General features: G+C 44.5%; 1 protein-coding gene across 25 annotated transcripts in view; it reads right to left on the bottom strand.

Moving 5' to 3' along the window:
- Positions 1-27,706, bottom strand: part of PPFIBP2 (PPFIB scaffold protein 2) — a 1,093,831-nt gene that overhangs the window by 351,769 nt on the left and 714,356 nt on the right. The window contains exon 1 of one of the 25 annotated variants that reach the window (XM_086955907.1): positions 124-223. The exons of the other annotated variants lie outside the window; for them this stretch is intronic. The gene's annotated coding sequence lies outside the window, so the exon portion shown is untranslated. Of the gene's footprint in view, positions 1-123; positions 224-27,706 lie in introns of those variants that run through there. 25 annotated transcript variants of the gene reach the window in all.

The raw sequence follows: 27,706 nt of genomic DNA, 5'->3' as shown, positions 1-27,706 counted from the left end.
GCACTGTTGTCAGGAGCACAGAAGTAACGCTTCGAAAAAACACCCTTCCAAGAGGACTGCAAATGTTTAATTTACTGTCAGAAATACCATCGCAAGACAGCGCCGCAGGTGTTGTAAATTCACCTAAGTTCGTTCAGGTATTTTCGTGTCAGGAGCATTCAGTGCTTCAGCAGCTCTGCAGCAGCCACTTTCAAGTACAAATAAAAAACACAATACAACTGTTCTGCTCGTGCTAGCCAATTGCCTGAGTGCTAGCAGACACATCCGAACAGCTTCCCTGTCACTGCTCCTCTCAGCAGCCGTGAAAGAATGCGACCTGCTGCGGGCATGTTTAAGTTCTGGCAACACAGCCCTCCCTCCTGTTCTGAGCCTGCAAGCTGCGGCATGACCGGGAGATATTCAGTACAGAAGTAGAGGTGTGCGTTTCACTGGGAGATACAAAAGAAAAGCTTCGCTGACTCGCATAGTCGTTACATTTGCATCACTAGCCCTGAAAGGCGATCGTTCTTGGGTTGTAACAAGCATTGTTCATTGTTTGATCATCTGGCTTGGCCTGGGTGACCTGGTGAACTACGACTTAGCCCTAGCATTGGATCTTATCGCACTTCAGCCGCTTTCAGTTTCGATTTACATCTACACCAGAGTTTCTATATTTGCCATTAAAGATCACCAAAATTAGTGAGTTGGTTATATAGGACCCCAAATCTCAAAACATAATGGACCCAATCTACAAGCTGCATTTTGTAGTAGGTAAAGTAGTACCACAGTGGTGTACTACTTACTACAAAATGCAATTCACTTAAGTGAAGGTGAATCAGTTCTCCCAGAAATTCTTCAGACACTCATATTGCTCCTATAGTATCGTAGAGAAACTAAGTAGTGGATTTTAAGCAAAAATATTTATCTATGGTCTTCTGTTATGTACCTATGATACTATGGGATCAATAGGAATGTCTGAAGAATTTCTGGGAGAACTGATTCACCTTAAATTTAGACTTCAAAGTGATACTACTGCAAAGAAATACAGAAATCCTGATGAAGTCCTCTGAGAGGACGAAACGGGTTGGCCAGGCTGTTTCATTGATGTATTGAAGATTAATAAAGAGAACTGTTTTTGGGACTTCACACAACGGCTCCCACGTTATTTCGGTATTGGAGAAGAGTATTGGAATGGACACCCTTGAAATATGTGCTTATTGTGAAAGGAGGAAAGAAAAAAGAGAACAAGCTCTATGATACAATTTTTGGACACTTGAGGCTCTCCCTTTTGTGTTTCTCTTTCTGTTTAAATTTAGCTATGGTTTTAAAGTAGTTTGACCATTAGAGGGTGAGGGCCTACTAAAATAACCATACAAGCCTAGCACTTGTTCGGCCATCAATAGCCACAACTACTCTTGCTCTGGTATTATTTGAAGTTATAGCTAGGACCTAGTTTCCATAGGAAAAGCGTTTTTTGTTTTGCTAACTACTTTGATGCTGTTTGACAAATCTTCCCAAACTTTTCAAAACTAGTTTGCCAGTCACTTCAGCTGCTATCTGTTTGGTTTTGGGGTGACCCTTCCAGCAGGGGCAGAGAAAAACAGGGGTGGAGGGGAAGGGGGGTGGAGGGGCAGGTGGGGGAGGGGCAAAATGTGCTTTGCCCATGCAATTTTCAATAGGGATTTTAGACACAACTATAACCGAACTGCTGAACGGAATTACACCAAATCTGAGAGAAAGCTAGATCTTGGTCCACAAAGAATGCTTCTTAGGTTGAGCCTGGGAAGCGCATGCGCTACTCTGCGGCATGCTGTACTGGAGTATGGAATTAAAGCCAGCCCACTGTCTGCTCATACTTGTCATTGGCTTGTGTTATTGCCCTTCGTAAATGTTGGCTTCTGATTCGTTAATAGTCTTGTTCGTCCCTCCTTAGTACCACCTTGTCTTCATTTGTAGCCTCCCATGATGACTCGCCCTTTTAATTCAGTTGTTACACTGTACGTCTTTTTTTAGTCTGTTTGCACTATTTTCTTTAAAGAGTTTCTCCTACTGCAGGCACAACATGCTTTACCACAACATTCAGGGCACCATGCACAGTTTAACTTTCCGAGCAACCCTGGACAATGGCGGGTGCTTCTTTGAATAGGTCACGCATATACAAGAGTTTGAGCTATTGGCATTGTAATGACAATACAAATAACAAAACGTGAGTGAAGGGCCTAAGGGATATTTATAGACCAGCCTAGGTAGTACCCCTTTGTAGAATTAAATGAACAACAAGAAAACCTAGGGGTCTCTGCAGGAAAGTATCATGGAAATTCCTATCTACTTAACCCGACGTCTAGCCTAGTACATCTGGTTGGAGTCAAGACTAAATAGTTCTCACAGGACACGAAAAACCTAAAACGGGGGGCCACCAGTGATTGTAGATCAACAAAACCTTTTATAGGAATCCCTCAAAGACTTGTGATGATCAATGTTATCATTTGGTCACTGAGTCAGTGCCGGCCAGAGGCAATGACGGACAGAGCGGGGTCTCACATGTCCTGAGCCAGGTCCAGGAGAGGTGAGGTCTGTTCCCCGGACAATCTGGATGTAACTAATACACCAGGTATCACTGAGGAGAATTAACAGACGTCGGAAATATATCCTTTGCTGTTATAGAATGATATTTACGATTGTTTTTTGACAATTTTGCTTTGGCACATTATTTGCACTATATGCAGTAGCATTATTTTTGAGAACAGAGGCCCTGAAGAAAGCCTGGGTCCCCTTTTCCCATTAGGCTGAAACATGTTGGCCCCCTGCAGATATTTTTTTAAACTGCTATGATATTGCGCTGTTCTTGTTTTTAACAGGAAGAGACCTTCCCTATTAAAATTTTTCTCTCTAGGTTCGCTTTCCTATTTTAATTCACCACTATTTATTATTTTTTTGCACTGCACTAGATCCCATCAGATCAATACCGTATGGTCCAACAGTGATTGCGGGTCGGAACCCTTTTTCACCACAGGGTACGATCCTTGTCTCAATGATCCAGAGACACACGACCCTGAGGATGACCAAATGATAACATTGATCATCACAAGTCTTTGATGGGATTCCTATAAAAGGTTTTGTTGATCTATAATCACTGGTGGCCCCCCGTTTTAGGTTTTTCGTGTCCTGTGAGAACTATTTAGTCTAGACTCCAACCAGATGTACTATGCTAGACGTCGGGGTAAGTAGATAGGAATTTCCATGATACTTTCCTGCAGAGACCCCTAGGTTTTCTTGTTGTTCATTGTAATGACAATGCCTTTTATTTATGTTTTTTGTTGTTGTAGAGTTTTATATAGCGCGAACTAGAGCCGAGACATTGGGTATCAGGGCGCATTACATGAGTTAAATGAGGACACATTCATTTTTGTTAGGCACGGGGGGAGATTAAGTAATTGGCCCAGATTCACAGGATGTTGAGCGTCATTGCCCAGACTCGAACCCGGTTCCCCAGCTTAGAGGTCGACTGTTCTAGCTGTAAGGCTACCTACTCTTCCCCAATTAGCAAAACAGATAAATAAAAGGTATTGTCATTTACAATTCCAATAGCTTAAACTCTTGCAAATCAGAGACCTATTGCCTTGCAAATGCTTGTTAAAATATGGTGTAAATCTGTTGTGTTTTTGAAGTACTTAAAGTTAAAAGATTCATGTATACCTAGAGACGCGGATCTGCCATGGGTCCAGGCGTATTTGCGGATCCACACGCAAACAGAAATGTGATGATTGGCTGGACGCAACTTGAGAGGGAAGTTGCGGCCACCATTTTATTCATCAGGACTCGGTTCCCAGAAAATACAATTTAAGAGTGATAGAAGAGGACAGGGTAGAGGTACCTCGACTCCATGGGACTGATAGAGTGGTCGGTGAGGGACCCCTCATGGGGAAGAAACTATGAAAAATCTGTTATTTATTTTTTTGAGCGTGTAAAAATCTGCATATCCTCCCAGATCCATGCGGATTTGGGTGGTCTCATGGATACAGACCCCAATAAAAAAACACAATCACCCACTCACATAACCACACACTTACTCACACACACACTTACACACACACACATTTACACTCCCACTCACAGATCCACTCAGACCCACACAGACCTCAAACACCCACTCACAGAACTACTCACACACCCATTCATACAACCATTCACTCACAGACCCACATAGCCACACACAAACAACCACACACCCACTCACAGACCCACACAGCCTGCCACACATACAGTCACACATCCAGGTTATAGGGATGTTATAGTTAGGAAATAGCATAAAAAAATGTATGAATTCACTGAAAAAACGAAAGTTCTGTTCAGAATTTGCACACACAAAACTATAGAAATCCAGCAGTTATATATCTCAAGTAATTATTACTCGTGCCCTAAGGTAACTATAACTTGCGCCCTCGCTAGGCACTGCTAATTATTCCACATAATACATCATTCATTACATCTTCTATGACATCATTAATAACATCACTGCAACATTTGCAGTGAAATTATTGATGAGAAAATTGTGCATGAATGGGGTGCGTGTTATTGTTAACTTAGGGCCCAATCTTGATTCAGAAAGTGTGCTTTGTGTTTAGTAGTAACAATTTTCAGCTGTTTTTGAGAAATTAGGGTTAAAATAATAGCGATATCTTGCGTTGAGACTCACAGGAAAAATAAGCAACATGATTGCCTGGTCTCGCAGGTCAGAGCAATGTGATTGGCTGGCTGCAACATAAGGAGAAATATTACAGCTGCCACTACTGGACTTGGGAACTCAGTCCCGGACTCCTCAGCAATACATTAAAAAGCATATAAGGGTGAGGGTATGGATAGTATGACTCCCTAACCCTCCATGGAGGGCTATCCCTTAAAAGAACACCCAAACCCAGAGGTCAAAATGTCAGATATAATTATTTTGGCTTGTTGCAGGCCCGCAGGACTCCTACAGCAGCCAGAGCCAGTTCCAAGTCCATGTGCAGCAGGGAGTTGGCCGTCACCAGGCCCTGTGGTCAACCCCCTCGCATACGGACAAACGCCAGACATGGCTGGCATATGGATGCAGGTGTTTTGTAATAAAATATTTCTTTACATTAAAAAAAGCACAGAAATTCACTGGAAAATCAAAGGTAAAAGGGAAGTTATATGTAGGTCTTCTGATAAAAAAAAACTCCCATTTAAAAAACTTAAAAATCTGGCATTTGCCAATTATATGTAATTGACCTAAATATAACTGAACCTTGACCTTGTTCGTGACTTCTGCTGGAGTGAATCTTGCTCTCATACTGAACTGCTGTTCCCAAGGTCCTCGCACCCTTGGCTGTGTCAAAGTGGGTTCCTCCTAACATTCCTGAAAGACTTAAGACTTTCTAAATTTTTGAACTAAAGACTTTCAGAGGACCAGGGCAAATGCCAAGCTGACCTGGCGGAGGGGCATTGCCACTGCGCTGAAGAAATGCTCATACCTTCTTACAGCAGCAAATCCGATTAAGTAGGACCTTGAAGAGAAGGAATCCAGCTTCTCTGAGCCCTTTTCAGATAAAGCCTACAGCCTTCCCTGGCTTGAGGATTCTGAGCTCTGAAAAAAAGACTGAGGGCCGATTACGAGATTGGCGATCTCGAAGATGTGGCAGCTGTCCCAAGAATACCGCATAGCCAGTGGTCTTCCGCCGCTGTATTACAATGCATGCAGCCTGAACGCCGTCAACGGAGTGGTTCTCACCAGTGATACAGCAGACTACACCATGGGTGATGCATACTCTGTTGCCGTAAGTGCCGCAGCTCCCCGCCAAGCCTTTTACAAAAACTCAATTGTACTGGCGGTCCCCTTGCAGCGGTTCCTCAATGGCAGCAGACCGTCGCAGTATGATCCCAGCAAAGCAACAGAACAGTGCCCATTGGATGGATACAAAAGCAACACAGTTGATATCCACTGGCCAAGTGGACACACCTGCAAATCACACAAAGTCAAAGTCAAAAGTCAAAAAGATTTTATTTGTGTTGGTACTCAACCGAGGACCACAAATATAACATGAGATAAAAAGTGAACTTTACATAAGATAAGTACATCACAAATTAATATAAAACTAACATGGATTTAAAAAATTTGTACAGATTATAACATACAAATTCGTTCGGGGGATTTATGGCCGCTGTTAAAATTTCTTTTTCCTTTGTTAGCCTACAGGATCTGTATATCGGTGAAATATAATGAGCGCGAGCTGCTACCACTTTAGAGTTGGGGCAAATGAACAGTAAGTGCTCCACAGTCTGCTCACCCCCTTGACATAACAAACATAAGTGGGAGAGATCTCCAGGTAACCAATTTGCTTTATAGGCTTGTACAGGTAAAATCCCCGCTCGATACATGAAAATTACCCTCCTTGCACTATGAGAAAGACAAAAAGAGATATATGGCTGTATATGTTTATACTCTATAAGTGTAGTGAATGGCTTGAATATTTTTAGCCTATAGCTGTGAGCGTAGTCCAAATCATAACTCAACCTAGGTGTAAAACATTTGAGAAAGAGTTTTAGTTGTGACACGGACCAAGTCTGCAAGATTTCTGAAGAAATTTCAGCCATTTGGAACGCTGCAGACATGTTCACTAAGAAAGTTTGTTTAACTACATCTGTGCCAAAAGTCTCTTTTTGTAACAGAAATCTAAGAGTTCCCTCCGTAGCATGAAGGAGATGGTAGGCCCATCTAATTATGTTTGCCACGGCAGTGGCAAAAGCGCTAGTAATTCCGAATTCCAGCCGTAGGACCTGAACTGGAGTAGCAGTTGGGACCTTCATTATTTTTTTCAAGATTTTTCCCTCCTGACGGTCCATGAAGCCCCATTGTTGAATGGGAATATATTCTGTGGCATAAGACAGGACCGCTGGTATTTTAACTTTATATATTTTTATTAATGAGGAAAAGTGCCTGCTCCCCGTGGCGTTGTATAGTCTTGATAGTGCTCCTGCATGTAAATCAGATTTTTTCGTTAACTTTTCGATATGCTTTGTATTTGTTAGATTCTTAGAAAGAATCCTGCCGAGGTAAATGTATTCTTTTTCTTCATCGACCTTTTCATCACCTAGCCTCCAATTATATTTGACACTTTTCTTCCTCCCAGAAAAGGCTACAACTTTGGTTTTTCTTACGTTCGGGATTAAAAAATTGTCATTTGAATATTTGAACAGAATATCCAAAGATTTTTGCAGACCAAATGGTGTAAGATCGAATAGGACTATATCGTCCGCATAAAGCAACAAATGAACTCTTTGTTGGTTAATTTTTGGGGGCAGGCTTGAGCCCTTTTGTAGTTGATTTGGCAAATCGTTGAGATATAACGAAAACAACATGGGAGCTAGTAGACAACCCTGTTTAAGGCCGTTTTCGGTGTATATTATTTTCGTTAATCCTTTTTCGCCCCCCATTTGGACTCGACACCATGTAGTTGTATGGAGACTTATTATTGCCTGTAGCAAGTGATCATTGATTCCCAAACTCCTCAATTTTTTCCACAGTGTGGGGCGATCCACTCGATCGAATGCGGTCGAGTAATCTATGAAAGCCATGTAGACCGTCTGTTTTCTTCGTGTGACGTATTTGTCCAGAAAGAACTGGATAATTGCAATGTTGTCCGTAACAGAATGTTTGGGTCTGAAGCCTGCCTGGAACATGGGTATCAGACCCATCGAGAAGGCCCAGTTTTTTAATTGCAATAGTACCTCTGCTGCGAAGATTTTCCCGGTAGCGTCCATCAGGGCTATTTGGCGGTAATTTCCTGCTACCGTTTTGCAACCTTTTTTGTGAATAGGGATAATAGTGCTCCCTTGCCATGACTGGGAACTTGTCCAGTGGAGAAAATATAGTTGAAAAGTGGGGTTAGTAAAAGGCTCCATTCCCTAGAATTTGTCTGCAGGGCCTTTATAGGAATTTGGTCGGGACCAAAGGCTCCTGAGCTTCTTGCCCTCCGAATGTGTGTTTCAACCATTATATTTGTTGTTTTCGGGATTATATTTTCCATAACTTTTTCCTTTGCTTTATCTGGACTGTTTGCTTGTAGTTTGTCCACATTTTTTTTGTAAAGTTCTGCCAAGTAAATTTCCCACTCTTTCGGAGGAACAGGTACTGCTTGTAATTTCTTTTTTGTCCCTGATATCTTGGCTATTATGGACCAATAAGTTCTTTGGTTTGGTTCTTTGGCAGCAATTTGTAATTCAACCCAGTTACGATCTTGAAAGGTTTTTCTCTCACTTGTTTTTTCTCTTCTGAGTTGGTTTTTCAGTTTGTTTATTTCTTTCTTTTTAGTAGGAGAGGGGTGTAAGTATTGCGCACGTATCATTTTGTTTAGGGTTTTCTTTATCAGTGAGTTCCCTGTTTTGTTATTATTTTTTCTTTTTGGGATTGTATTAGTTCTTTGAAGATTCATTTCAATTAATACCTCCTTAAGTTCGATGAGCATGGTCTCGAAGTTTTCTATAGGATCTTCGGAGTATAGATTCCTTAAGAACTGTTGGTGATCGACCAGATTTGTCATTTTACTCAAAGAGGTAGGATTCCAGAAGATACGTCTCTGATCGCTGTTTACCAGAGTTTCCTTTCTATCGAGGGTCATCAGACCTTCTTCTGCGGACGGAACCGACCAACTAGTTCTAAGTTGCATGACGGCATGATCGCTCTCTGTAGTAAAATCGGAGCATAGATGGGACATAGTTTCAAGCTGGTCTTTGCCACAAATAATATAATCTATTATAGATGGTCTCCCGTTTCCCTGTCTTGTATACGCTGCCGGGATATCGCCTTCCACATTCCCATTGAGGATTGTTCCATTTATGGAGAGCAGTACTGTTAACAGTGTTTTCCCTCTTTTATTAGATCGAATATCGTTGGGGAATTGAGGGATTGAAGGTTCCAGGCTTTCTTCTTCCAAAATTTTTCCCCATTTTTTTATTTCTGTATTGGAAATTTTCCCATTGAAATCTCCCGTGATTATATAGGGTGAGAACGTATGGGCTTCAATTATTTGTATAATAATTTGCAAGGTCTCGTCATATAAGTTGTCGTGCTTTTTTCCTGGAGGGGCGTATACATTGAAAAGCAACATTATTTTAGTTGTGGTCAAATTGTAGGCTTTCAGAGACAGTTTCATACATTGCACGTTCTCACTATTGGTTTCCACTATCTCTTGTGCCCACAGGTGATCCTCTCTCATTAAAATAGCCAGTCCCCCTTTGGCATGGCCCCGGTTTGAGGCTTTTGCACATATGCTATACACATAGTAACCTTTTTGTGAAAAGGGCTCTGTTGCCCAGGTTTCTTGTAGGGTCAGTATGTCGGGCTGGTTACTAAGGACTTCCTTCATTTTTTTCATTGTTCTACCAGCGATATTCCACGTTGTAACCTTTAGACCTTGGTTAAACAGGGTACTTTAGTTGGTTAGAACCTTTGTTATAGTTTAAAATCCCTGGGAGCCAGGTCCATGAGTTCTCCATTTTATTTTCAGCAAAATTTTCCTTTGGTTCCATATGCCACACTTCCCTTTCCCCTTTTTTTACTCGGATTTTCAGTATCTCTTCTCCCTGTTCTATATCTCTATTTTGCATACCCTCTGGATATCTTAGGGTCCCCGAGGATCTTTGTCCCTCGTTCGAATGCAGTGTAGAAAAGAGTTGCATATTGTTATTGAAAGTTGGGTATTTTTTGTTTCCTTTAAGCTCAGCTTTCTCTATGACATCATAACCGAATCGGTATATTATCTCTTTTTCCTTCAAAATAATACTTGGTATTACTGGAGACCAAAACGAGACTATTGCGATTTTACTTTGACCTCGCTTTGGGAGTGATACTAGGTCGATGTCACTGCTTGTCATAGATTGAAGAGTCTTTATATTCTGTAAAAGGTGAAGGATCCTGCTTCTATTAAGAGGGATATTGTCTGTGGGAAATAGTTCTTCAAATTGAAGTACCTTAGATTGTGTGTCATTCCTGCAGTCATTTTCCTTTTCAGAAAGAGTTTTATCAGCATTTTCATATGTTGTCGTAATAGCTGTGTTTAATGGGAGATATACATCCGCCTTTGGGTTCAAGGATTTCTTTCTATCAATAGTTGTTCCTTTGGGGGATTCTTCTTTTTTACTCCTACATGGCGTACTTTTCTCGTCGTTTTTCTCCTGTAGTTCTTTATGTGGTATTATAATTTTTTGAAATTTCAATTTACGTGTTTGCTTTTTATGAATCCTTCTCATAGGTTTTTTCTTCCTTTTATTTTTTCCCTTTAGCGTAACATCCTTAGTTGAGTTTGGTGTCATTTCTCCTGAAGATATTTCAGATTTAATTTCTACATTTGATTCCTCGACTTCTTTTACAGAGTCTTTGTCGAGTCTTTCCGTTCCGTTCCCAAATCACACTATAAAACACACCTCATCCCAGACCATTATCCTTTGACCCTCCACTGCAGCACAGCAAGACAGACACCACACTTATTTGTTCAGATAAGGCAGCCCTTTTTTCCCTATTTCATATAACAGTCTCCACACACTTTTTTGGGGTTCCTTTTCGATTCTCCCTTCGTGTTTTCTTTTAGTCATTGTCACTCAGTTTAATTTAAACTTAAGTAACGTCAAAAGAATCCATGTTTTTCAGAGGTCATGGTGGATGAAATCATAAGTGTAGAGTCACAACTGCTTGGAGCCCAAGTCCAACATAATCTTTACAGTCGGAAGAGGGAAATGCGGGATAGGACAGTCGACAGAGTGAATGCTGTAGGTACCACCCTGCACTCAAAGGACAAAATGAGGAAGATATGGAATGAACTGAGGGGGAAGGTGCGTTCCCTGTCCTCCAAGAAACATATGGAAGGACTGGTGGTAGTCTTCCCAGCACCCCATTGCAACTGCTTCCCTGGGAGGAGGTGGTCTTGGCCATCCGAATTCTGACGGCTTGACAGGAATAACTGGGGGAGTAGAGCCTGGTAAGTTACACCGCACTTACGGTCACAACAGTTCACTATCCTGTATGCACTCATCCCAGCTTTTGCTATTGTGTTGTGTTGTCTATCTATTTTCCGAACAGTCAAATCCTCAAAGTATCAGAGATGTTTGATTGTATGAGTCAATGTGTATTGTTGAATATAAGATCACATGTAACAATCTCCATTACATGACATATATCGGAATGGTGTTTGAAAGTGTACGACTATAAATCATCATCCCAGGACCCATGAAATGTGTCAATATGTAAATGCATGGTCCAGCCCAACTGCATTTTGACAACAGGTATGTTACACTAACCATTTTGTAAGTATTTGGAAGTAGCAATGGAAATGACTACAACTACTATGAGGCCCTGTTTCTATAACTCAAAACTAAGATGCAATAGTGATTTTGCACATTCTCACTTGTCTGACATGCTACAACTGATGTTCACTTCTTATAGAGTTCACCATTTGTCAAGTGTTGTAAAGTAGAGATTGAAACGATTACAACTACGATGAGGCCCTGTTTCTGTTACTCAAAACAAGATGAAATTGTGATTTAGCCCATTCTCACTTGTCTGACATGTAACAAATGATGTTCACTTCTCATGGAGCAAACCATTTGTCAAGTGTTGGGAAGTAGAGATTGAAATTACCACAACTACCTTGAGGCCCAGTTTCTGTAACAGAAATCAAGATGTAATAGAGATATTGCCCATTCTCACTTGTCTGACATGCAACAACTGATATTTATTTCTCATGGACTAAGCAAGCTACATACAATGCTCTACTCAGAGACATTTCTGCCTACTTAGCTTGATGTTTTCCTGGTCTCTTCAACTGAAACTATTGATTGCATGAGTGACACCATACTAAGGGGCACATTAGGATGTCGGGCAGATCGCCACCGCCATGCGGGCGGTGGCGATCCGCCCGACATCCTTGCCCGCCCGCCACCCATTTCCCCCCGTCATATTACTATGGCGGAGGGGCGTGGCTTGGACGCCGATCGGGATGGCGGCGTGAGCTCGCAGCTCCGCGCGGAATCCCGCTAATTCTCCTGTTTTCGGAACCCTAGGCGACCCGAAGACGAAGCTCCTGCCCTCTGAAGTGTAAGGGGACAGCTGGGCACAATCGGAGAGTCGCTGGGGGACTGCTGGCCCCGAGACGACCGAGTTGAAGAGGCCGCCGAGGTGTTGCCGAGGGCGTGAAGAAAATGGCGGCGAGGAGGTCGGACGGCACCGAACTTCAGCACTGAGCCAAGTTGTCGCCGATTGGCAAGAGATCCTGCAATCGGCAGATCGGGGCACCAGGATAGGCGGTGCCGTGTCCTGAGACCAGGGGACGCTGACCGGATTCACCCAGGAGCTTGGGGACCTTCGTTGGCCACCGCCACAAGACTCATCCTTCCCCCCTCAGGCTTCCGAGGGGGACGACGGAACGGAGCTAGTCTAACTGCTCATTGCTCCTGAGAGCGTCGGTGGGGACATTGCACTGCCCGGTGCCCGGAGACTGGCACGGAACCACGGGCGCCAACGCAAAACGGGCTCCTGGACCTGTGACGCAGCACCCTGTAATGGCGGCGATCGGAGGGCCGATGGCCGAGGGACGCGCTGAGGGGGACTCGGCGACATCAACTCGGCTGAGCGAGAGTCCTTCCCCGGAGCTTGATCAAGAACAGCGGCTGAACCGGCGTTTGGATGCCATACTTGATGCGATTACCTCAACTAAGGAAGCATTGCACCAAGACATTGGCCAAGTGGCCACGGGCCTGGGGCTGCTGCGCGCGGATCACGCGAAGCTGGCGGACAGGGTCAAGGACCATGACCAACTGTTGCTGGACCTGAAGCCGTCGGTGGTGACCGCGGAGCACAGGATCACGGACATATTGGCCCGACTGGACTCGCTGGAGCGGAGGGCGGAGGATGCCGAAGGCCGCAATAGACGGAACAACGTGCGGGTCGTAGGCCTGCCGGAACGGATTGAGGGGGAGGATGCGGTGGCCTATATGGAGAACTGGTTCCGCACTGTGGTAGCGCCGGAGGGGCTTACTCCTTTTTTCACTCTGGAGCGAGCTCACCGGGTACCTGCACGCCCGCCGGGGCTTGGCCGCCCCCCCCCGACCGATGGTGGTGCGGCTCCTCCACTACAAGGACCGGGATCTCCTCATTCAGCGGGCCAGGATGTCGGGCCCGTATGAGGTGGAGAACAGTAAGGTTACGATCTTCCCGGACTACACTCAAGCGGTCCAGAAGAACAGGGCATCGTTCCTCGCGGTGAAGAAGGAGCTCAGGGAGGAAGGCATCCAGTACTCCTTGCTCTACCCGGCTAAGCTGCGGATCATTATGGATGGCTCCTCGCACTTTTTTCAGACTCCGGATGAAGTTTGGCAATGGCTGGAGTCGTATAGAGCGGGGACGGACAGATCGCATAAAAGTAGGCGAGACCAACCCAAGCAGCCCCGGGTGAGGCAATCACAAACCATCAGATCCCGCAACAGGCGCCAGCGGGAGAAACGGGAGGCTCAAATGGCAGCGGAGAAGAGGGATGCGCTCGCAGCGACGGCAGCCATTACAGGGTCGCAACAGAACAGTGAACGGGCAGAGACGGACTCGGGAGGGGAAGGCAGCAGGACGGGAGAGGAACTCTCAGAGGCGGAAAGCTCGAAGGGACCGATAGTGACCCCACAGACATCGGATGGTATCTTCTGCGGCTGAGATTGAATTGGGACTAGACCTAGACTTCATGGTAGGGTGGTATCCTGTTGATGGAGGACGGGATGCCGGGAAGGGAAGCTGTGTGTTTCGGAGGGGATGAAGGTGCGGGGCGCGGGCTCCGCTTGCTGGGGTCGGCGGTGATTCACCCCCCTTGGGCCCTTAAGGCCGACTGTGGTGGAGACCACAGGGTAAGAGTGCGAGAAGTTGGTTCAAGGTTTGGATGGGGGCGGCCATTGGGTTCGTGTGCTCTGTCCTGGGGAGTGGGGTTTGGGAAGTTTTTCTGTTTTGGGTATGTTCGGGGGGGGGGGTAACTGCATTGGGGGGGCTATGATCCTTCGTTATTTGAATCGGACAGTACGAAGTTGGAATGGGGACATTACCTAATTTGAAATGCCTGACGTGGAATGCCCGGGGGCTACGAACTATGGTGAAACGTCACAAAGTCCATGCATATCTAGTACGCAGGGGGGTTCAGATTGCTATGCTCCAGGAGACTCATCTCACCAAAAAAGAGTGCGCTGCCTTGCAGAAAAGATGGCGGGGCCAGGTGTTTGGCACCACTTATTCAGCGTATGCCAGGGGGGTGCTGATCTGGGTGAGGGCGGGGATACCCTTCCAAGTACTGAATCAAGTAGTGGATCCGGATGGCCGGTTTGTGGCGGTGGAGGGGAGGTTATATGGAAGGGATGTGGTTTTCTGCTGTGTATATGCACCGAACACAGAACAAGCTTGATACTTTGATAGCCTCTCGGGGTCCTTGGCCTCTTTCCTGGCGGGCCCGATAGTGTTAGGGGGGGACTTCAATTCGATCACGGATGTGGCTCTGGATAGGTCCCATCCCCCCCTGGTGGACTCCCCGGTGCGCAGGCTGGCCGCGCACAGGAAGGATTGGCAGGATAGATGGGGGTTGCTGGATGTCTGGAGGGAGCGGCACAGGGGAGCCAGGGATTATTCCTTTTACTCTGCTCTCCATGATCTGCATGTCAGGATTGATTCGGTGCTCTGCGGTGGATCCCTAGCCCCATTGATTTCCCATGCGGAGTACCTGGCTAGGACTATCTCCGATCATAACCCCCTATTGGTACACATTCAGTGGCAGAGAGAGCGCTCAGTGATACCAACATGGCGGCTTCGGCCGGAGACGCTTGAGGATTCTGTGTTCAGCGACGCGGTTCGGCAAGGCGTTGATAGCTATTTCGGAGTGAATGAGGGCACGGCCACGAACAGGTCCACTGAATGGGATGCAATGAAAGTGGTGGTGAGAGGGGTGTGTTTGGGTAGGTTCTCGAATGCTCGCACGACTGTGTTGAACGACCTCATGAAAGCGGAAGAAACTTTGAGGGACTTGGAGCGCCGCAGGCCGGCTAGGCCAGATTTACAGGCCCAATTATTGGAAGCGAAGGAAGTGGTTGCCACCGAGGCGGAACGTTTAAGGTGTTATGACTACAGGCAGTATATCATCAGGGCACATGCAGAAAGGGACAAGGTGGGTACCCTCTTGGCCAGACTAGCTAACCGGGAACTTAGGGGCTGCCCGATCCTCAGCATTAATAATGCGCAGGGAGAAATGGTGTACTCCCAGGCAGCGGTATTGGAACGTTTTAGGGGGTATTATGAGGAATTGTACCAGAGTCAGCTGGGAGTGGGGGTTCAGGACATTGCGGAATACCTGGGGGAGAGGCAGCTTCCGGTCCTGGACGAGGAAGACGCGAAGGAGCTGGGTAGCCCGATCACGCTCACAGAAATACGGGTGGCCATCAAACATATGGCCCGCAACAAGACGCCAGGGGTGGACGGACTGCCAATTGAATTTTATCAACAGTATGTGGACAGCTTGGCTCCCAGGCTGCTGGTGGTGTATACGGAAGCCTTCGAGGCTGGGGCGTTGCCTGGGTCCATGCGGGAGGCCTTGATTGTACCGCTCCTAAAGCCTGGCCGGGATGCGGCGGATGTGAGGTCTTATCGCCCGCTATCCATGCTGACGGTAGATTATAAGATTCTGAGCCGAATCCTAGCCACCAGGTTGGCCCCACATATGACGGGCCTGGTACACAGGGACCAGGCCGGGTTTATACCCACGAGGAGCACGGCGCTGAATATCCGCCGCCTGGTGGGAATAATGGACGCCATCTTGGACGGGGAGGGAGCTCCGGCGGTCCTGTTCGTGGACATCGAGAAGGCCTTTGATAGTTTGGAATGGTCTTTCCTGGATGGAGTATTAGAGAGGTTTGGCATGGGCGAAGGGTTCCGCAGGTGGACGAGGGTCTTATATACCTCGGCAACGGCGAGAGTGCGTTTGGGCGGACTGGTGTCTGCGGCGTACCCGGTGGGCAGGGGCACACGACAGGGATGTTCTCTCTCCCCCCTATTGTTTGCTCTGGCGATGGAACCCTTGGCGGTCCATGCGAGGTCAGGTGACAGGTATGTGGGGGTAGCCAGCGGCGGGCATTGGCATTATATATCGCTATATGCAGATGACTTGCTCCTGTACCTAGCTGACACCTCGGGGGCATTGGTCGGAGCGATGGATCTGTTGTCTGAGTTCGGCCGGCTGTCGGGCCTTAAGGTCAATTGGGCGAAGACTTGTGTGTTCCCGCTGCGAGCGGGATCACCAGTCCCTGGCAGCGATTTGGGCGTGGTATGGGAGCCCTCTTGCTTCACCTATCTGGGTGTTCGCATCTACCACGCGACAGCGGACTTATTGGAGGGCAACATTGGTCGCTGTGTCCGGGCACTGAGGAGCAGCTTGTCTTTCTGGTCGACCCTCTCGCTGACGGTTCTGGGTAGGATTGCACTTTTGAAAATGGTGGCGCTCCCCCGCTTCCTCTATTATTTCCGAACGCTGCCTGTTTGGATCCCCCAAGGGATCTTTAGAGACCTGCGGTCAATGATCATTGGCTTCCTATGGGGGCATGGCCGCCGTAGAGTGGCCCTGAGCACGCTACTTCGCCCCAAGCTAGAAGGGGGTATGGCTGTGCCCGACTTCGAGCTGTATTATCTTGCGGCGCAGTTGCAGGTCCTTACTCAGAACGTAGCTAGGGTGTTTCGGGGTCCAGAGGAGGACCGAGATCGGGGGATACAACGCCACGTGCTGTCCTACATCATCATGCAACAGAGGCTCGAGTTGCGGGCCCTCACTATGGAGGAGCGGACGCTCCGGCTGTGCTGGCAGAGGAGCCTTCGGAGAGCGAAGGCATCGCGGCCTTATGCACCGGAGATCCCGATCGGAATGCTGACGGCTTTGCCGCACGGGGGAGATTGGTCCCCGTTGTTGGATTGGGAAGAGGCGGGACTGCAGGTGGTAGGCGACTTATACATAGACGGGGCTTTGGCGCCGTTCGAAGCGCTCCGGGACCAGTTTGGGCTGCCAGATGGGGGGTTCCTCCTACATGCGGCGGTGGTGGCTGCCATACAGAAGCACTGGAAAGGGGGCTCATGGAACCAACAACGACTATGGCGTGCCAATATGTGGTGATGGCGGCAGGAACGTTTAAAGCGGTGACGTGCCTCCATAATAGGATGCTGAATGAGGGACTGGAACCACTCCAAGGGCTCAAGGCTAAATGGGAGGAGAGCGTGGGCGGGCCCATACCGGATACGGCATGGGGCCATATCCTGCGGCGCACGTGGAAGGGCACGAGAAATGCGCGCTTTCAGCAAGTGCATTTCTATGTGCTTCATAGGGCTTATTTAACTCCTGAGAAATTACAGCGGTACTTTCAGGTGCCGGATGCCCGATGCCCACGGTGTTCATCTCTGGGCGCGGACATGGACCATTTGTTTTGGGGGTGCTCACACCTGGGGACCTATTGGGCGGAGGTAGGGGAACTCCTGAACGAAGTAACTGACAGGGAGGTGGAATTTGATATGGCGGCGTGCCTGCTGCTCTGGTTCCCGCATACTAAACACACCAAGGTAACAAGCAAATTCATTGATCTGGGTCTGATATTGGCGCAGAGGGAAATATCGTGGCATTGGAAGTCCAGGGGGGGACCCTCACTGCGTAGATGGAAGAATGAATTGCTGCGGTGGTCTGACTGTGAGAGTGTGCTCCGGATGAAGCAGGCTGTCAAGATGGGGAATGAGAAGGCATTGGATGCGGCGCGTGCATGGGAGTTAGTGGTACAGGCGTTGCGTGATTCTTTGGTAGAGGATGAGGATGGTGAAAACTAGGCCGGTGGACACCGCGGGGCGAACACAAAAGTATTGTACCATGCACTGTGGTGGATTCATCCAACTCGACAGGACGAGGCATACACCTTAGCAGTTGCCAGGGGAGGGGGGCTTTGGGGGGGTTGGTTAATGGGAGTTTGGGCTGGGCCGGAAGCCGTTATATGGTAGCCCAGTAGGGCACCTTGGACCTACTAGGATGGTGGGTACTGTGTGGAGCGTGGAATGGCTGGAGAGAGCGGCCAGGTGTGACAACTCATAGCGCCTAGGGCAGGTCCCGACAAGGACGATACCACTGATTCTCACTGGGATGGCTGACGGGAGTGATGTTGTGGGTGGGGGGGTAAAAGCAGATACGCAAAACGACATTTCAACCATGGTCCCTATGGGACGTGCACCGCGATGTTTTCCTATTGAACGAAGTAATATGCCGCCCGGCCTCCGGGATGCGGGCTGAATGGCTGTGTACGATTTGGATTTCTTACCGGATGGGGGGATATCACGAGTGAACTGGCTGATTAATTGTATACTGTGGTTTATAACTCTGCAAAAAAAATATATTAAAAAAAATATATATATATTACTATGGCGGGGGGGCCGCGGCGGACGGAAACACCGTCCGCCGCTTTTCCGCGAAAAGGGTTTATATGGTGGCAGTGTCTGCTAGACACCACCATCCATATTAGGATGCAGACGGGAGGGTGCCGACACGGAGAGGCATGCGGTCTTTCAGTTTGAGGGCCTGTTGCGGGCCCCCCGGATGATGGGGGGTGGGCCAGGCACATGGGAGGCACCTATGGTACCTTCCTACATGCCCGATACTACGACAGAGACTGCTTATTAAGAACTAAAACATCTAAAACCAACGAACAGGTGGTCTGCATCACCAAACATTCTACTGTAAATGCTAAAGTGAAGCAGATTATCAGCTCTAACTGGCACATCCTGAATAGTAACTGCTCAGTTGAGCAGAAATTGGTTAAGCCACTTTTTGCACACAAGCGTAATAAGAATATTAAAGAACACATTGTGCACTCTCAGTTTAAAATTCCAAATACTGAACAGAACTTATTACAGAGATCAATCTTAACTAATAATCCGATCAAGGGAACGTTTCCTTGTTCCTCTTGCACCTCATGTAACAACATCCTTACAGGTGAAGAATTTTCTTACAATGAACATACCACTAAAGCAAAGGAGATGTGGAATTGCAGATCTTCAAATGTGATTTATTTCATACAATGTACCTGTCTCCTAGGATATGTAGGAGAGACCTCCAGAATGATTCAAACCCGCCTTACTGAACATCGTTCTGCCATTAAAACAAAAAAGATCATTGCACCCATGGTGAAACACTTTATAGAGAAAAATCACTGCCCAAAAGATATAAAATGGCGGATACTGGAAAAAATTCAAACACCAGATTCTAAGGGTGGAGCAGCAATAAGAAAGAAAAGAGAGGTGTTTTGGATTTTTGTTTTTGACTCTTTCCGGCGAGGTCTTAATAGTGAAATCCCTTGGGAGAATGCAATTTGCTAAATGTGATCAGGATTAGTAATGAACTTATACATCTGAAACTCGTAATATCTTAAATATCATCTAGATCTTTATAAGATAGAATAATTACCTACACTGAATATACTGCCCCCTATTAATTCTTAAATTCTTTTAAGAATACACATATAGTTACATCAATGAATGTAACTTTCTGATTATACACAGAGATATATTGTTTTAATTATTTTTGCGATAATAGAAATTATATACATAAACATATGCCCAAATTAAAGAGTATTAATCCTCTCATTTTCAACTGCAAATGGATCTATATTCGTATACACTTATATAAATCAAAATATAACTATTTCATTTCATATGAATGCTTTCTATCACCATAGATAGTCCGATTTTCTAATTCTGTCAGCATAAATCAGCTGAGATATGACTCCTTCGTGCACTTTTCTATTTTTCAGCACTCTTTAATAAAGAACATAACAGTCAAATCTTTTCTTTTTTGACTCCTTAAACATTGTGTTTGAGTCAAGTCCATTCGGAAATAACGATATTGAATACGCCTTACATATGACAGAATAGTCCTCCTTTTATTTTTAGCCACCGTTGACAACTTCACTTACAGCGTAAGGAGGATGGAATAGTCCGTTCTTTATTTTTAGTTGCCAGTGTCGATCTGAGTCGCATCGTTGTTGACGGCACACCACACTTACAGCTGAAATAGATAATCTGATTAAGCGCTAAGATAGTCAAGTCAAGTCAAAACATTTATATAGCGCACTACATACCCAGAGGGTTTCAAGGCGCTTAGGAAGGGGAGTTGGATTATTTGTCAAATATCCACGTTTTAAGCTGCTTTCTGAACGCTAGGTGATTCTGGGTGAGGCGAAGGTAAGCGGGGAGTGAGTTCCATGTTTTGGCAGCCAGGTATGAGAAGGATCTGCCTCCCATGGTGGTCTTGTTGATGCGAGGTACAGTGGCGAAGGCTTGGCTGGAAGAGCGAAGTTGGCGGGAGGGGGTGTAGAAGGACAGTCGAGAGTTGAGGCAGTCTGGTCCGATGTCGTAGAGTGATTTGTGTGCGTGGGTAAGCAGTCGGAAAGTGATCCTCTTATTGACGGGTAGCCAGTGGAGGTCTTTAAGGTGACCAGAGATGTGTTCGTTGCGTGGGATGTCTAATATGAGTCTGGCTGAGGCGTTTTGGATTCGTTGTAGTTTCTTCTGGAGTTTAGCGGTGGTACCTGCGTAGAGGGTGTTTCCGTAGTCCAGTCGGCTCGTGACTAGAGCGTGGGTGACTGTTTTCCTTGTTTCGGAGGGGATCCAGCGAAATGTTTTTCTGAGCATGCGAAGAATGTTAAAGCAGGAAGAGGATACGGCGCTGACTTGTCTGTTCATTGAGAGTGAAGAATCCAGGATGACGCCAAGGTTCCGTGCGTGGTCTGTCGGGATGGGTGCATTTCCGAGGGCTTCCGGCCACCAGGAGTCGTCCCATGCAGAGGGGGATTTACCTAAGATGAGGACTTCTGTTTTGTCTGAGTTCAGTTTCAGACGGCTTTGTTTCATCCATTCGGCGACTTCTTTCATTCCTTCGTGTAGGTTAGTTTTAGCGGTGCTGGGGTCCTTGGTGAGAGATAGGATCAGTTGAGTGTCATCCGCGTAAGAGATGATGTTGAGGTTGTGTTGGCGGGCGATGGCCGCGAGGGGGCTCATGTACACGTTGAAGAGGGTGGGACTGAGTGAGGATCCTTGTGGTACGCCGCAGATGATTTCAGAGGCCTCGGACTTGAATGGTGGGAGGCGGACTCTCTGGGTTCTTCCGGTGAGGAACAAGGTGATCCATTCCAGTGCCTTTCCTTGGATTCCGATGTTTCTGAGGCGTTGTAAAAGGGTGCTGTGGCAGACTGTGTCGAAGGCTGCAGAGAGGTCGAGGAGGATGAGGGCGACTGTGTCTCCATTGTCCAGTAGAGTTCGAATGTCGTCTGTTGCTGCGATGAGGGCGGTCTCAGTGCTGTGTTTGGCTCGGAAGCCGGATTGTGAGGGGTCAAGTGATTTGTTGGCTTCGAGGAAGGCGGCGAGCTGGTTGTTGACCGCTTTCTCGATGACTTTGGCCGGGAATGGAAGAAGCGAGATGGGGCGGTAGTTTTTGAGTTCGGTGGGGTCTGCTGTTGGTTTTTTCAGAAGGGCGGTGAGTTCAGCGTGTTTCCAATCTTCTGGGAAGGTAGCGGAGTTGAAGGAGCAGTTGATGACGTCTCGGAGGTGCGGAGCTATGACGGAGTCAGCTTTGTTGAAGATGTGGTGGGGGCATGGGTCTGTGGGGGATCCAGAGTGGATGGAATTCATCAGGCGGATGGTGTCCTCAGTGGAGATAGGGTTCCAGGCGTTAAGGGTGTTAACGGGGGGAAGATGGTCAGTTGATGGTAGGGTGGGTTGGTCTCCGGGTTGGTTGTCAAAGCTGTTGTGGATGTCAGCAATCTTGTTGTGGAAAAAAGAGGCTAGGGAATCGCAGAGGGTTTGAGAGGGGGTGATGTCGTTGGAGTTCTGACGTCCGCGACATCTTGTATCCCGCCGTTCGCTTGCAGCCCTCAGAACTTTGCTTCTCGCCATTGGACCGTCTGAGCTTTTCATAATAACGCTAAGAGGTAAGAACATACTGCCGCTTTCAATCTCATCATTTGACTACGCTAGGTAGTTGAGACCGAATACCCTGTTTAAACAACTGTAAGAAGTAAGAACATATTGCCGCTTTCAGTCTCGTCAACTGACTATGCTAGGCAATTGAGACCAAACACCCTGCTTAATTTTATAGCCAGCTATAACTAATATCACTGTTTACATCTTCGGCAGGTACCTAAAAAAGAATTTTCCCCACATCAGGAGGAATCTTCCTAGACCAGAGGGCACATCTATACACATACAAGCAGATTAATACCTCAATTCCTTGTAATCACCAAGGTATCCGTTTTACGATGTTATTAATATTATTTATTTTTATTCTTATTTTTTGATTTCATTTAGTGGATCATTAGCTCTCTATCTAGCGAAACAGAAACATTCCAATAACATAGACGGCAAGTGGACGACGAGAAGTTTAAACCCGTCTCATCTATTATATCAGGTACAGGTCATCATAAAAAGATATATAAAAAGACTGAAATTTAATAAACTAAGGGAATACTATACAAACTTTTTTTTTCCCTTCGGTTATTTCAGACTTGGACTTTCTTTCAAGAATTACAGATCCATATATTACCCGGTACATAAAATCGGACTCTATGCCATGGTAACTACGTGTTTAGATTCTTTTATCTCCTTGGTAGTTAACCATTAGTATAGAAACAATGACATACTGCGACCAGAGTAAAGAACGTCTACTCCCTTAGCAGCTAACTAATGGTATATAAATAATAAAACATCGCTGCTATAGTGAAGAACGATCCTTCGCTTTACATCCCTGTTAAATAAATGAAAATGGAATCAGAGAGACAAATGAAGATAGTTAGCAATGTTTTTACTTGTGTGAATAAGGAACATCTGTCATCTTCCATATAGAAGAGTTTTCAACTGGTTAATACAAACAATGGTTGCCCACTAAAAATCAGAATATCTCAATTACTTAGATGAGAATTGACCGCAAGAGATATATAAGGATAGCTAACCATCCCATATATACATAAATAAGGAATAAATGTCGCTTCCCACACTAAAAAAGTCGTGTGATAGGCTAGCGGTTATACACCGAAAATAACTGACCACTGAGAACTAGAAATTCCTAATCATCACTTGTCTTCCACAGTTCTGAGATCTGACTAGCTGTTCATCATGCAGATGTTTCTTGTTAATTAGAAAAATATCGAGAAGAAAGAAAGAATTTGAGCCATTCATGCTCCTTTCTTAAACATTTTGTTTTTATATGCAAGTATATACATAAAATCTTTCCTCTTGAATCCTATATATTAAAAAGGAATTAAATAGCGTCCCCTCCAAACAAACATAATGTCCCCCCTCTCCCACCCCAATTTTTCTCATCGGTCCCAAAGGTTATTATTAATTCCCTTCCCCACCCACCTTTCTTTTGTCTCAACTTGGGAGATATACAAGGAAATGAAATATTTACTATTGAAACTTGTTTAGAAATTAAGAGAATTAAATTAAGCTACCTGTTAATAGATTTGTTTTTTAAAATAGCAATCGTTTGTAAGAATTGTGTATAATGGCTTTTAGCTCTGTATATTTCTTTTACAAATGTTTTTACAGAAAACACGTGGCTCCTCCAGAAGAAGGCGCTGGTCGCCGAAACGCGCGTCGAGAACTATCTTGCCACTCTCTATTTATGAATTAATTTTTTGATTAGTTAATAATTGTGTGTTGTATTGTATAATTCATCAAAAATATTATTTTATGTATATTGATTAGATATTCCTTTATGAATTTTTGTATATATATGCAATTCATGTTCTTCTTTTTTAATATACGTGTCAATAAATATCAGAATTTGATTTTACTGGTAGCTCTTTCTCTTTTAATATTTTCGTGTCTATCATTAAATTTTAGTTATGATTGCCTAAGTTGTTTATTGGCAATTGCTTATCTATCCCTGACCTAGGAATCACAAACTCTATGTAATCAGGGGGTCCTTGATAACTATATATCAATTCTACCCGCAGCTTCTCTGTGTAGCGCTTTTCGTTTTTGTCTTTCTTTGTTTTTCAAATAAATTGAATGTACCATGTATTTATGTTAATTAATTAACCTTATTTCACTTCCTTGTTTATCTTTTACCTTAGAGTTTTGAACATCCCCTAATTTTTTCCCCCCATCTGCTTCCCGGTCATGGCCCTACAAAAGACGCTTGGCTTTACTGATGAAGAATTTGAGACACTTGTAGGTACGTCCACCCCATTTGGTAATACCCCTAGGGGATCTAATTACAACAATGATGAAGTAAAGAAACTAATGGACTTAAAAAAGAAACTTAAGCGTATTGAGGCCCATGGAGAGTTTATGTTAGCTTATCTCCGGTTAGGTATAATTCCAATAGGTCTCCGTATTCGAAACATTCCTGGCCTCTTTGTGCACTCTAAAGCCTTTCTAGACAAATGGAGTAGAATTGCAAGTAGGTGTTCACGCGATCTGATGATGCTGATCGTTGCAACTGCAAAGGAATTAGCGGTTGAAGTGAGAACAGAAATTTATGAGTTAGAAGATAAGATAAAAACAATAGGTAATATAGAAGAAGCAATGAAGAAAATTGAGGAATGTAATAAAGAACTTGAATCATTTTCCTCCTACCTAGACAAAAGTAAAAATGACAAATTACTGAAAGATAAAAGGTTCTCTACAATTAAAAATACTTACCCCTACCTAAAAGCAGATTTCTATCAACAAAACCACTATTTTGAAGAAAATAGAGAGCAACAACAACGAGTGAATACTTTCTCCGAAACCTCTGATTCTGAGAATGAGAATAACGAAGGATATTATGAACCAGAGGCTGCTTATAACCCAACTCAAGGAAGAGGTAATCGTAGACAGCCTTTTTTAGGAAACTGCGGGATGGGCCGCGGACGCCCGAGGGTTCGTTTTCAGGGTCTACCGAGAGGGAACAACAAACCTCAGCATCATTACCAACAGGAGGAACCACAATTTATACGAGAGACCAGGAACCGACAATACTGGAAACCGGGAATGTAATTCCCATCTTCAATCTAAGTAAGACTACACTAGATGATTCAAGCACTAGATTATTATCTAAGGGTTTGTCTTATGTCCCTCACTCTTCTTTAAATCTGTTTGAACTCTACTGTGATATTATATCCTTTTTCCGTAAAGTTTGTCTAAAAAAATTCTTTAATTCCAATACCCAAATAGAAGAAGAAAATATCCCCATGAAACAACTTAGTCTTCCTTCAACATTTAGTCCTTCACTTGAACAGTTGGGACCAGAAGTGGCCACTTTGAATTGGTGGTATTGAAAAAACTAGATCAAGCCTAACGTTTCATTCCTAAGCCTATATATAACCTGAGTAAAGACGAACATAAAGCCTTATCCTCTCTTTCCCTTGATGAAAGTCTAACCATTAAAGGATGTGATAAAGGTGGCGGAATAGTCATTATTGATACTAATCAATATGAGATGAATATGCTCAAAACGCTTGATAATCTAGAATTCTATAGTCCTATCAAGAGACATTCCACTTTAGCCTTATCTAGAAGAATTCAATCCTTAACAAAGCAAATTCTAGAGAATGGAGATATCTCCGTGAAAGAATATGACTTTCTAAATCATCATCAAGGTAAAACGGCATGCATATACGGATTACCCAAGGTACACAAGAACCAATATTATCCCCCTTATCGTCCGATAGATTCTACTATCGGTACGATGACATGACCTTTATCCAAATATGCGGATAATTATTTACGACCTTATGTACCCAAAATTGAATCGTATATACGTGATACAGGCCACATGATTGTTAAAACTGAAGGCTTGGTGTTCAACTCCGATAAAGACCTACTGGTTACTATGGATGTAGAATCCTTATATAGTAATATTCCACTCTCAGAAGCAATGAAAACCACGGCATGGTTTATTGAACAGCATAGCATCCCTTGTCTAGTGACCTTTACACTTGCGTGCCTTGAAATAGTTCTTACAGAAAACATTTTCGAATTTGGACCCCACATGTACCGGCAAACCAAAGGAGTAAACATGGGTGCATCAATAGCTCCATCCGTTGCCAATATATTTATGGCGTCATTCGAAAAGAAATATATCCAAAATGAAGTCACTCCTTTCTTTGAGTCAATCTCCCATTGGTCCAGATATATCGACGATATATTTTTGGTCTGGACCGATGGGAGAGAAACCCTGGAGGAATTCATTGCTTGGATAAATGCGGCAGACGATAATTTACTTTTACCACTCAAATTAGTGCTGAAAAAGTGGAATTTCTTGATATCGTCATAATGAACAATCACGGAGAGCTAAAAGTCGACCTTCATGTAAAACTGACATCCAGAAATACCCTTTTGCACTATAAAAGTTTTCATCCTAGAACGCAAAAGGATAGCATCCCGTTCTCACAATTTTTGTGTGTTAGACGCAATTGTACAGACCTGGCTGATTTTGACAAGCAAGCGCTAATTATGAAATCCAAATTTATTGAAAGGGGCTACCCACACCGGCTGGTGAGGCACTCGTACAAAAGAGCCCGATACTACGACCGAGACTGCTTATTAAGAACTAAAACATCTAAAGCCAACGAACAGGTGGTTTGCATCACCAAACATTCTACTGTAAATGCTAAAGTGAAGCAGATTATCAGCTCTAACTGGCACATCCTGAATAGCAACTGCTCAGTTGAGCAGAAATTGTTTAAGCCACTTTTTGCACACAAGCGTAATAAGAATATTAAAGAACACATTGTGCACTCTCGGTTTAAAATTCCAAATACTGAACAGAACTTATTACAGAGATCAATCTTAACTAATAATCCGATCAAGGGAACGTTTCCTTGTTCCTCTTGCACCTCATGTAACAACATCCTTACAGGTGAATAATTTTCATACAATGAACATACCACTAAAGCAAAGGAGATGTGGAATTGCAGATCTTCAAATGTGATTTATTTCATACAATGTACCTGTCTCCTAGGATATGTAGGAGAGACCTCCAGAATGATTCAAACCCGCCTTACTGAGCATCGTTCTGCCATTAAAACAAAAAAGATCATTGCTCCCATGGTGAAACACTTTATAGAGAAAAGTCACTGCCCAAAAGATATAAAATGGCGGATACTGGAAAAAATTCAAACACCAGATTCTAAGGGTGGAGCAGCAATAAGAAAGAAAAGAGAGGTGTTTTAAATTTTGGTTTTTGACTCTTTCCGGCGAGGTCTTAATAGTGAAATCCCTTGGGAGAATGCGATTTGCTAAATGTGATCAGGATTAGTAATGAACTTATACATCTGAAACTCGTAATATCTTATATATCATCTAGATCTTTATAAGATAGAATAATTACCTACACTGAATATACTGCCCCCTATTAATTCTTAAATTCTTTTAAGAATATATATATAGTTACATCAATGAATGTAACTTTCTGATTATATACAGAGATATACTGTTTTAATTATTTTTGTGATAATAGAAATTATATACATAAATATATGCCCAAATTAAAGAGTATTAATCCTCTCATTTTCAACTGCAAATGGATCTATATTCGTATACACTTATATAAATCAAAATATAACTATTTCATTTCATATGAATGCTTTCTATCACCATAGATAGTCCGATTTTCTAATTCTGTCAGCATAAATCAGCTGA

This window comes from Lissotriton vulgaris, chromosome 2_1 (assembly GCF_964263255.1).
Source record: "Lissotriton vulgaris chromosome 2_1, aLisVul1.2, whole genome shotgun sequence".
Lineage (NCBI taxonomy): Eukaryota > Metazoa > Chordata > Amphibia > Caudata > Salamandridae > Lissotriton > Lissotriton vulgaris.
This window is presented reverse-complemented; position numbering and strand designations above follow the sequence as displayed.